At 34.8% G+C, this 9,272-nt stretch overlaps 1 pseudogene; it reads right to left on the reverse strand.

The window, feature by feature from the left end:
• Positions 1-601: 601 nt before the first annotated feature.
• LOC125168069 (olfactory receptor 4F21-like) lies at positions 602-9,272 on the reverse strand (annotated as a pseudogene).

Below are 9,272 nucleotides of genomic sequence, written 5' to 3' on the forward strand. Positions count from 1 at the left end.
TTCTAAGCCACAGAATTTATAGAGTAACCTAGAGGGCCATTCTAGGCTTGCACCCCAGTTACATTTATCAACATAAGCAACCTTCACATCTCTGTCTCACTTCCTATTCCCTTGATGAGATTTTCAAAAATCAATTTCCAAATAAACTACTGGCAATAAAATTTTGTTTTTGGATCTTCTTCTGAGGGAACACAGCCTGAATAATTAGAATTACTAGTCCTGTGTATATTTGATGTAATGATTCCTGACATTCTCCAAAGTGTGTTTGCATTTCATTTGCAAATCTTTGGGAAGCAGAAGAGATGTCATTATGTCCATCTTCTGTCAAAATGATCACAATTTCAATCGTAAGTATTATTTAGTAGATAGTGATACTCTCTGTTATAATAACCCATATCATGGTGGATTCACATTTCCCATGGTAGTAGAGGTTATGAATAAATGCTCTAGTAGTAGGAATATGTTCAGTGATATAGATATTATGTTCAGATATGGTCATGTTAAATGTCAGAAGTATCCAAAGTGGAAATACCCAAAGTGGAAGTATCCAAAGTGAATACTTAGTGGATATATAGTTTTAGAGCTCCAGAGTCACATTCAGTCAGCAAAATCTGACATGTTCCTGCTCATTCAATCTTTTTATTGCTACTTTTATGTCTTTGTTCTATTATGTATAGATAGATGGAAGGATTAAAGACAGAGGTGATAGCAAAGTCAATACTATAGTGGGTCAATACAATGAACAGGTATTTATCACTTGAAGAAGTGGGGAGAGGCCACAGAATAAACAGAGGGTTTTTGGGGGGTGGGAGGGAGGGGAAAGTGGGTGATGGGCATTGAGGAGGGCACCTGTTGGGATGAGCACTGGGTGTTGTATGGAAACAAGTTTGACAATAAATTTCATATTAAAAAAATAAATAAACCAGACTGTGATTATGGTCAAAAAACAAAAAAACAAAACAAAAAAAGAAACATGAATAAGGTAAAAAACTGAGTCAACACAGTGATGTGAGCTGACAGAGTGACAAATGCCTTGGGTAAGTCTTTCTGAGAACATTTCCAGACAGTGACCAAAATAAGGATATAGGAAAGGATTAGTAAAAAGAAGGTGCCCATGCTCATGATGTTATTATTGGCAGCAATAATAAATTCAAACTTGGCTCCATCTCTGCATGCAAGTTTGATGATTCTGGAAAAGTTATAATAGAAGGTTTTTACTTCTAATATAACCACAAAAGCACACGTTTGTAACGAAAACAAATGGAGACATTAGTAGTTCACCACAGTTACCCAGCAAGTAGTTACAAATGAAACATGTATTTTAGGGTTCATGATGTCCAGGTACTGAAGAGGTTTACAGATTGCCATGTACCTGTCAGACGTTATGGCTATAACTAACATCATCTCCACTCTGCCCATTATGTGGATGAAGCATGTCTGTGCCCTGAAACTTTGCAAAGAAATCTTGAATTCATTAAAAAAGTCTATAATCATCTTGGGAACTGTGGTAAAGAAAAGTCCACATCAATGAGGGACTGGTTGGCCAGAAGGAAGTACACAGGAAAATGTAAATGGGAATAAAAAAAATACCAGAAAGAAAATGAAGAAATTTCCTGGGACGATCCCTACATAGATCCAGGAGAATGTCAACATGAGAAAAACTTTAGTCTCCCAAGATGTAGAAAGTCCCAGCAACACAAAGTCAGAAACCAGAACATCTTTCAATCCTCATTTACTGGTGGGAGCATCTTTTCTTTTCTCTATATGAAGAGATTTGTCTGTGCTTATCTGAAAACTATAATGACCTCTTCTGAGTTGGTTACCAGAGGGGGACTGCTGACAATTACCAGTGCCTGTTCCCACCTCTTCACATTGTTCCTAGTCCTATAGTCAGGCTCAAGTCCCAGAAAGCTCCGGTGAGTCAGGGATAAAATGGAATCCATGACTAGATGCAGTATACACCAAAATAACTGTAAGATTTTACATATCTGTATCAATAGACACCTGGAACGTTATATATGGGAATGGATCCTAAGAGTGTTTGACTTGGATGGAAGGAATAAAATGTTGGATTGGCCATATTTAATGATATTAGTACAGTAAACAATGATTCTGTATTTAGTATGTTAGCTCAGATGGCTTGGATTAACCCTAACAGTTTGATTTATTTGGTTGACTACAAACTTAGACCCAAAGCTAGAATAATATAGAATGAGGCTGATCTGTCAGAACCTCTTGGTTTATACTGTTAGAAGAAGTTACTCAAAGGCTGAGGGACATTGCAATGCTACAATTGTTGATGCAATTATCCCCTTCCTGTTATATTTTTTATTTGCTTTCCTTGTTTTTCAAGAGCTTTCTTTTGCCTTCATGGCAAAATATAAAGAGGCAGATAGGTAGGTAGGTAGGTAGGTAGATAGATAGATAGATAGATAGATGATAGATGGTTAGATAAAAACAAAAACCAAATTTTAGTAGGGGAAGGAGATGGTAATTTACAAAAACAGATGTCACCCCCTAGGTGACTCATTAACCACTTTTATTCTTACTTTCTTTAGAAAACCAATGTGATTCTAGGAGACAATTCTCATAATTCTCATTTCTGGCTGGCAACACCAAGTCTCTGAGTTGAACTTGGTCACTACCCAAGCACAATTAGTGCTATTAATTAACTGCTTTTATGATGGCAGTATTTTGTGTAACTCTTTGTATAGGGGAGAATTATGTAGCAGACAGAAATTTTCTGAGTAGTATGGACTCCCTGAAAATACAGTTGCTTTATGCCCTGGGAAACTCTTTGTGTCTCCTTCTCTTGATAGGCTTGCTAGAAAGAGTATTCTGGGCTTCAGATTTTCCCATTCAGCACTTTGAATATATCATGCCATACCCTTTGGCTTGGAAATTTTCTGTTGAAAAATCTCCTGCTATTGTTACTTATATCTATTTTGTTAGTTCTCTGGCTGTGGCCTTATTCTGTTTTCATTTGGGGTAAATTTCTCTGTCTTTTCTTTTTGTCTAAGTCTCTGTGCCTGTTTGTCGTTACGAAGGTCAGCTATGTCTTCTGTTCTTGAGAGTGATGGCCTTATGAGGAAGAGGTCGCATAGTGCCCTGCTGTGTGGTGTCCCTTGTTCCCCAGTGCCTGGCACTTCTGGGAGAGTCTGTAGTGTGTGCTACATGTACTCTGCTGTTTTGTCCTGGCCACTTTATCCTTTAGACCAGTTGTTTGTGGAGACTCTTTGCCTGTTGTAGACAGTGTTTGGTCCCTGGCCTGAATGTGACATATTTTAACCAGGTGTGCACCGGTCTGCTTATGAAATGAGACCTGTTGCCACCACCACTGGAAGCAAGGCTCCACAAAACTTATGAGTTGGAAGATGTGGTGTGAGCAAGTCTTCTGGGGGAGGAAGCCAGGCAAGTGGCTATATTTTTATCTGTTTTCAGAGTATTTATATCTTTTGCCTTTTTAAAATTGAGGTTAAATCCGCATAATGTAAAATTTATCATTTTGAAGTGAATAATCCAGTGGTATTTTGTACATTCACAAGTTGCACAATCACCCTTCTTAGTGCTAAAATATTTTCATCCATTAAGAAAACATACCATTGAATCTGTCCTTCTCTGTATGACTTATTTCACTTAGCATAACACTCTCCAGTTCCATCCACGTTGCTACAAAGGGCCATATTTCATTCTTTCTCATTGCCACGTAGTATTCCATTGTGTCTATAAACCACAATTTCTTTATCCATTCATCAGTGGATGGACCTTTAGTTTCTTTCCATAATTTGGGTATTGTTGAAAGTGCTGCTATAAACACTGGGGTACAAGTGGCCCTATGCATCAGTACTCCTGTATCCCTTGGGTAAATTCCTAGCAGTGCTACTGCTGGGTCATAGGGTAGGTCTATTTTTAATTTTTTGAGGAACCTCCACACTGTTTTCCAGAGCGGCTGCAGAAACTTAACAGAAGACCATGGGGGAGGGGAAGAAAAAAATGGTTAGAGAGGGAGGGAGCCAAAACATAAGAGACTCCTAAAAACTGAGAACAAACTGAGGGTTTATGGGGGGTGGGAGGGAGGGATGGGTGGGTATGGGTATTGAGGGCACCTGTTGGGATGAGCACTGGGTGTTGTATGGAAACCAATTTGGCAATAAATTTCATAATAAAAAAAAACATACCATTAAGCTATTATTCCCCATTTTGTCTTTCCCCCAGATCCTGGAAACTACCCATCTATTTTCTGTGTGTGTGGATTTACCTATTCTAGATATTTCATGTAAATGGAATCCTACAACAAGTCAGCTTTTATATCTGGCTTCTTTCACTCAACATATTTTTGAGGTTTATCAACATTGTAGAACGAATCAGTACTTATTCCTTCTTGTGGTTGAGTAATATTCTATTGTTTGGATGTGCTGCATTTTGTTTATTCATCTGTTGATGAATATTTGGATAACTTCCGCTGTCTGTTGTGATGAGTGTGGCTGTAAACATGTGTGTATAAATTTTTTAGAACTTTTTTTTCACTTCTTGGGGGTATATACCTAGGAGTGGAATTGCTGGGTCATCTGCTAACTCTGTTTTTAACATTTTGAGAAACTGAAAAAAAAATTTCCAATATGTCTGCATCAGTTTACATTCCCATAAGTAGTGTATAAGAATTCTAATTTCTCCACGTTTTGCCAACAATGATGATTTTCCTTTTATTAAATGGCCTCATGGTGGGTATGAAGTGGTTTCTTATGATTTTGATGTGCATTTCCCTAACAGCTGTTAATGTTGAGCATCTTTTCATGTGCTTCTTGGCTACTTGTATATCTTCTTTGAAGAAATGCCTATTAAGTCCTTTGTCCATTTAAAAATTGGGTAGTTTTTCTTTTTTTCTTGCTGTGTTGTAATTGTTTTTTTCTATATTCTGGATACTAGAGCCTTGTCAGAGATGTGGTTAATAAATGTTCCTCTTATTCCCTAGGTTGTATTCTCACGTACTTGATAATGTCCTTTGTTGCGCAAAAGTTTGTAATTTTGATAAAGTCCAATTTTGATAATATAATTACACAAAAGCTTATAATTTGATAAAGTCCAAAATTTTATGTTTCTGCTTTTGGTGTCATATCCAAGAACTTACTACCCGTCCAAGGCCATGAGTTATATCTATATTTTCTTCTAGGAATGTTATGGTTTTAGCTCTTATATTTAAGTCAATTATGCAGTTTTAATTACATTTTGTATATGATGTGACGTAGAGATGCAATTCTTTTGCATGTGTATATTCACTTATTCCAGGTTCTTTTGTTTCAGTTGTTATATTTTTTAGCTGCAGTTTGGTTCCTTTTTATAATTTCTGTATCTTCGTTGATATCGTGATTTGTTCATCCATCATTCTCTTGGTTGTTTTTTGTTTGTTTTTGTTTTTGTTTTCTCTTTGAGCTTATTTAAAAGTTTTTTAAAACGTTTTTTTGTAGTAAGTCCAATATCTGTGCTTTCTCAGGGATAGATTCTGTTTATTTCTCTTGTACATGGGGCATATATTTTTTTAAAAATTTACACTTTTTAAAGTGTACATTTTGGATATTATAATTTAGTAACTCTGGAAATCACATTCTGTCTCCTCAGGATTTGTTTTTGTTAATTTCTGTGAGATATAGGTGGGTTTTTTATTGTTGTTTAGTGACTTCTATACTATCTGTATAATTTCTGTATTCTTTGTTTTGTTTGGTGTCTGAATTTTCTATTGAGAAGAAAAGCTAGTAAAAACAAGATAAGAGGGGCCAGCCAGATGCCCGAGGCTGGGTACTCCCCTTGTATACTTTTGACTTCTGTAATCTTCCTTGCCTCATGCCTCCACCCATGTAGCACCACTATTTAGTGATTTTTTTTTAATTTGCTGTTTATCAGATAATAATTGCACTTAGCACTTATTATTTATGTGTGTCTTCATCCCTTTTTATCTTTGATTAGCTGTGGTTTGTCTACATTGTAATTGTTTTCTAAAAATAAGATTTTTGTTTTATTGCTTTGATAGACTATTTTTGGTTCTTTATTAGTTTCTACTTTTATCTTGTTTGTTTTCTTTCTTATAGTTTGTATTATTTTTGCTTTCTTTTTAATTTTTTATTTGGCAGTTTAATTCATTCTTTAATTCTGTGACTTTTAAATGTTTTTGTCTGTACATCCTTTCTTAGTGTTAAGTGCAGGTTTCCAAATTTCAAGATTGTTGGGCCTTTTGTTTCTCCATTTTATTTTAAATTCTAGATTTATTTCATTATTATCAGAAAATACTTTTTGTAATATTTCTTTGTGACATTTATGTTTTCTTTGAGAATTAATAATCAAGTTTTGCGTGTGTCCCATGTGCACTTGAGAAGAGGTGTATGTTGTGTGGTAGATACACAAAAGATAAAGAGAAAAGAATTGAAGCAAAATTGGGGCACCTGGGTGGTTCAGTGGGTTGCGCGTTGGACTCTTGATTTCAGCTCAGGTCACGATCTCTGTGAGATCAAGTCCCACAAGAGGCTCAGCACTTAAAGCACAGAGCCTACCTGGGATTCTTTCTCCCTCTTTCTCTGTCCCTCCCTTGCTTGCATGCATTCTCTCTTTCTCTCTCTCTCTTTCTCTCAAAATGAATAAACTTAAAAAAAAAAAAAGAAAAAACAACTGATGCAAACCAGTACAAAAATCAAGTCACAAAGGAAGTTAGCAAGAGAGGAAGAAAGGGGAAGAAACTATAAAACAGAACACATTGGCAGTAAGTGTTTTATAGTAAGTTTCCTATAAAACAAGGAACACATTGGCAGTAAGTTCTCTAATGTAAATGGACTAAATTATCCAATCAAAGGCACAGAATGGCTAAATGGATTTTTTAGAAAAATGAAGATCCAACTATATTCATTTTTTATCTAACTCTGCCTGTAAGAAACTCAACTTTACCTTTAAGAACACAAGCAGGCAGAAGGGAAGGAAAGGATAAAGATATTTATACAAATAGTAACCAAAAGAGAGAGGGTTATTTATCCTTATATCAGAAAAATAGACTTTAAGTCAGAAACTGTCACAAGACACAGAGAAGGTCACTGTATAATGATACAAGGATCAATTCATCAAAAAGATATAAAAACTCTATATGCACCCAATATCAGACTACATACATATGTAAGGCAAATATTAATAGAATTGAATGGATAAATAGATAGCAACACAATAATAATGGAGGCCATCAATACTCCAGTTTCAACAACACTAAAACTAAGCTTTAGATCATCCAGCTATAAATCAATAAGGAAACAGTAAATGGATCTAAGACTAAATGGATCTAAAAGGCATCTAAAAAAAAAGTTTTTTTTTTTAAATATTTATTGTCAAATTGGCTAACACACAGCGTGTAAAGTGTGCTCTTGGGTTTTGATATAGATTCCCGGGGTTCATCGCTGACATACAACACCCAGTGCTATCTAGAAAAACTTTTATCCAAAAGTGGCAAAATATACATTTTTCTAAAGTGCACATGGAACATATTCCAAAATAGATCATTTTTTAGGTATAAAACAAATCTTAACAAATTTAAGAAGATTGAAATAACATGTAGTATATTTTCTGGTCGAAACGGTGTGAAAGGAGAAATCAATAACAATATAAAGCTGGAAAATTAACAAATATGAGAAAATTAAACAACACACTCTTAAAAAAATTTTGTTTCTACATTTATTTACTTTTGAGAGACAGAGACAGTGTGAGCAGGAGAGGGGCAGAGAGAGAGGGAGACACAGAATCAGAAGCAGGCTCCAGGCTCCGAGCTGTCAGCACAGAGCCCAATGCTGAGCTTGAACCCACAGACCATGAGATCATGACCTGAGCTGAAGTCAGATGCTTAACCAACTGATCCACCCGGGCACCCCTAAACAACACACTCTTGAAATATCATTGGACCAAACAAGAAATAAAAAGGGAAATATATTAGACAAACAAAAATGGAAATAGAGCATACAAAAGTCATAGGATACAGCAAAAATATTTCTAAAATCTTATAACAACAGATACTTAAGAAAAATAAAGTTCTCAAACAATATAACATTACATTTCAAAGACCTAGAAAAATAATAACTAAACCAAAAGCTAGCAGAAGGAAGGAAATAAAATAGTGCAAAAGTAAGTAGTAGAAAAACCAAAGAAAAGATTATGAAAACTGAGTTTGTTTTTGGAAGGATAAAAAACTAGACAAATTTTTTGCTAAACTAATAAAAAAAATAGAGAAGATTGAGATAAATAAAATTATAAGTGAAAGAAAGGAGACTTTATAACTGATACTACAAGAATACATAGGATATTGAGACTACTATAAACAATTATAGGCAACAACTTGGAAGAACTAACAAGAAATGGATAAATTCCTAGAAATATAAAATGTATGAAGTCTGAATCATGAAAAAAATATAAAATCTTAATGGATCAATTACAAATAAAGAGATTGAATCAGGAATTAAAAACTTTCTGAGAATAGTCCAGGACCAGATGATTTCACTGGTGAATTTTACCAAACATTTAAAGAATTAGTGTTAATATTTGTTAAAGTCTTCCAAAAAATTGATGGGGAAGAAATACTTCCAAAGTCATTTTATAAGGCCTACATTACCTTGATACCAAAGGTACATAAGGATACTACAAGAGAAGAAAACTAAAGGCTATATTCCTAAAGAGTATAGATGCAAAAATTCTCCACAAAATACTAGAAAAATGAATTCAGTGTCACATCAAATTAAAAAGCTTGCACATAATGAGGGTAACAATTTACAAAGTGAAAAAAATGGAAGAAAATATTCCCATAGGGTTTGTCTGATATTTGTCCAAAATATATAGAGAACTCATACAACTCAATAGCAAAATAGCAAATAACTTCATTAAAAAATGGGCAAAGAACCTGAACGGACATTTTCCCAAAGAAGTCCTACCAATAGCCAGCAAATATGAGATGTGCTCAACATCACTAATCCTCAGAGAAACACAAATCAAAACAAAAGTGAAATAATTTCACTTCTCACCTGTTAGTATGGATACTTTTAAAAAACAAAAGAAAACAAATGTTGGTGAGGATGTGGAGAAAAGGGGATCCTGTTATACTATTAGTGGGGAGCAAATTGGTACACTCATTACAGAAAACATTATGGAAATTTTCAAAAATTTAAAAATGTAACTACCATATGGTACAGCATTTCCTCTTCTGGATGTTTATCCATAGGAGTAGAATCAGGATCTTGAATAGGTATCTGCATTTCCAT

The sequence above is a fragment of the Prionailurus viverrinus genome, chromosome B3 (assembly GCF_022837055.1).
Source record: "Prionailurus viverrinus isolate Anna chromosome B3, UM_Priviv_1.0, whole genome shotgun sequence".
Taxonomy (NCBI): Eukaryota; Metazoa; Chordata; class Mammalia; order Carnivora; family Felidae; genus Prionailurus; species Prionailurus viverrinus.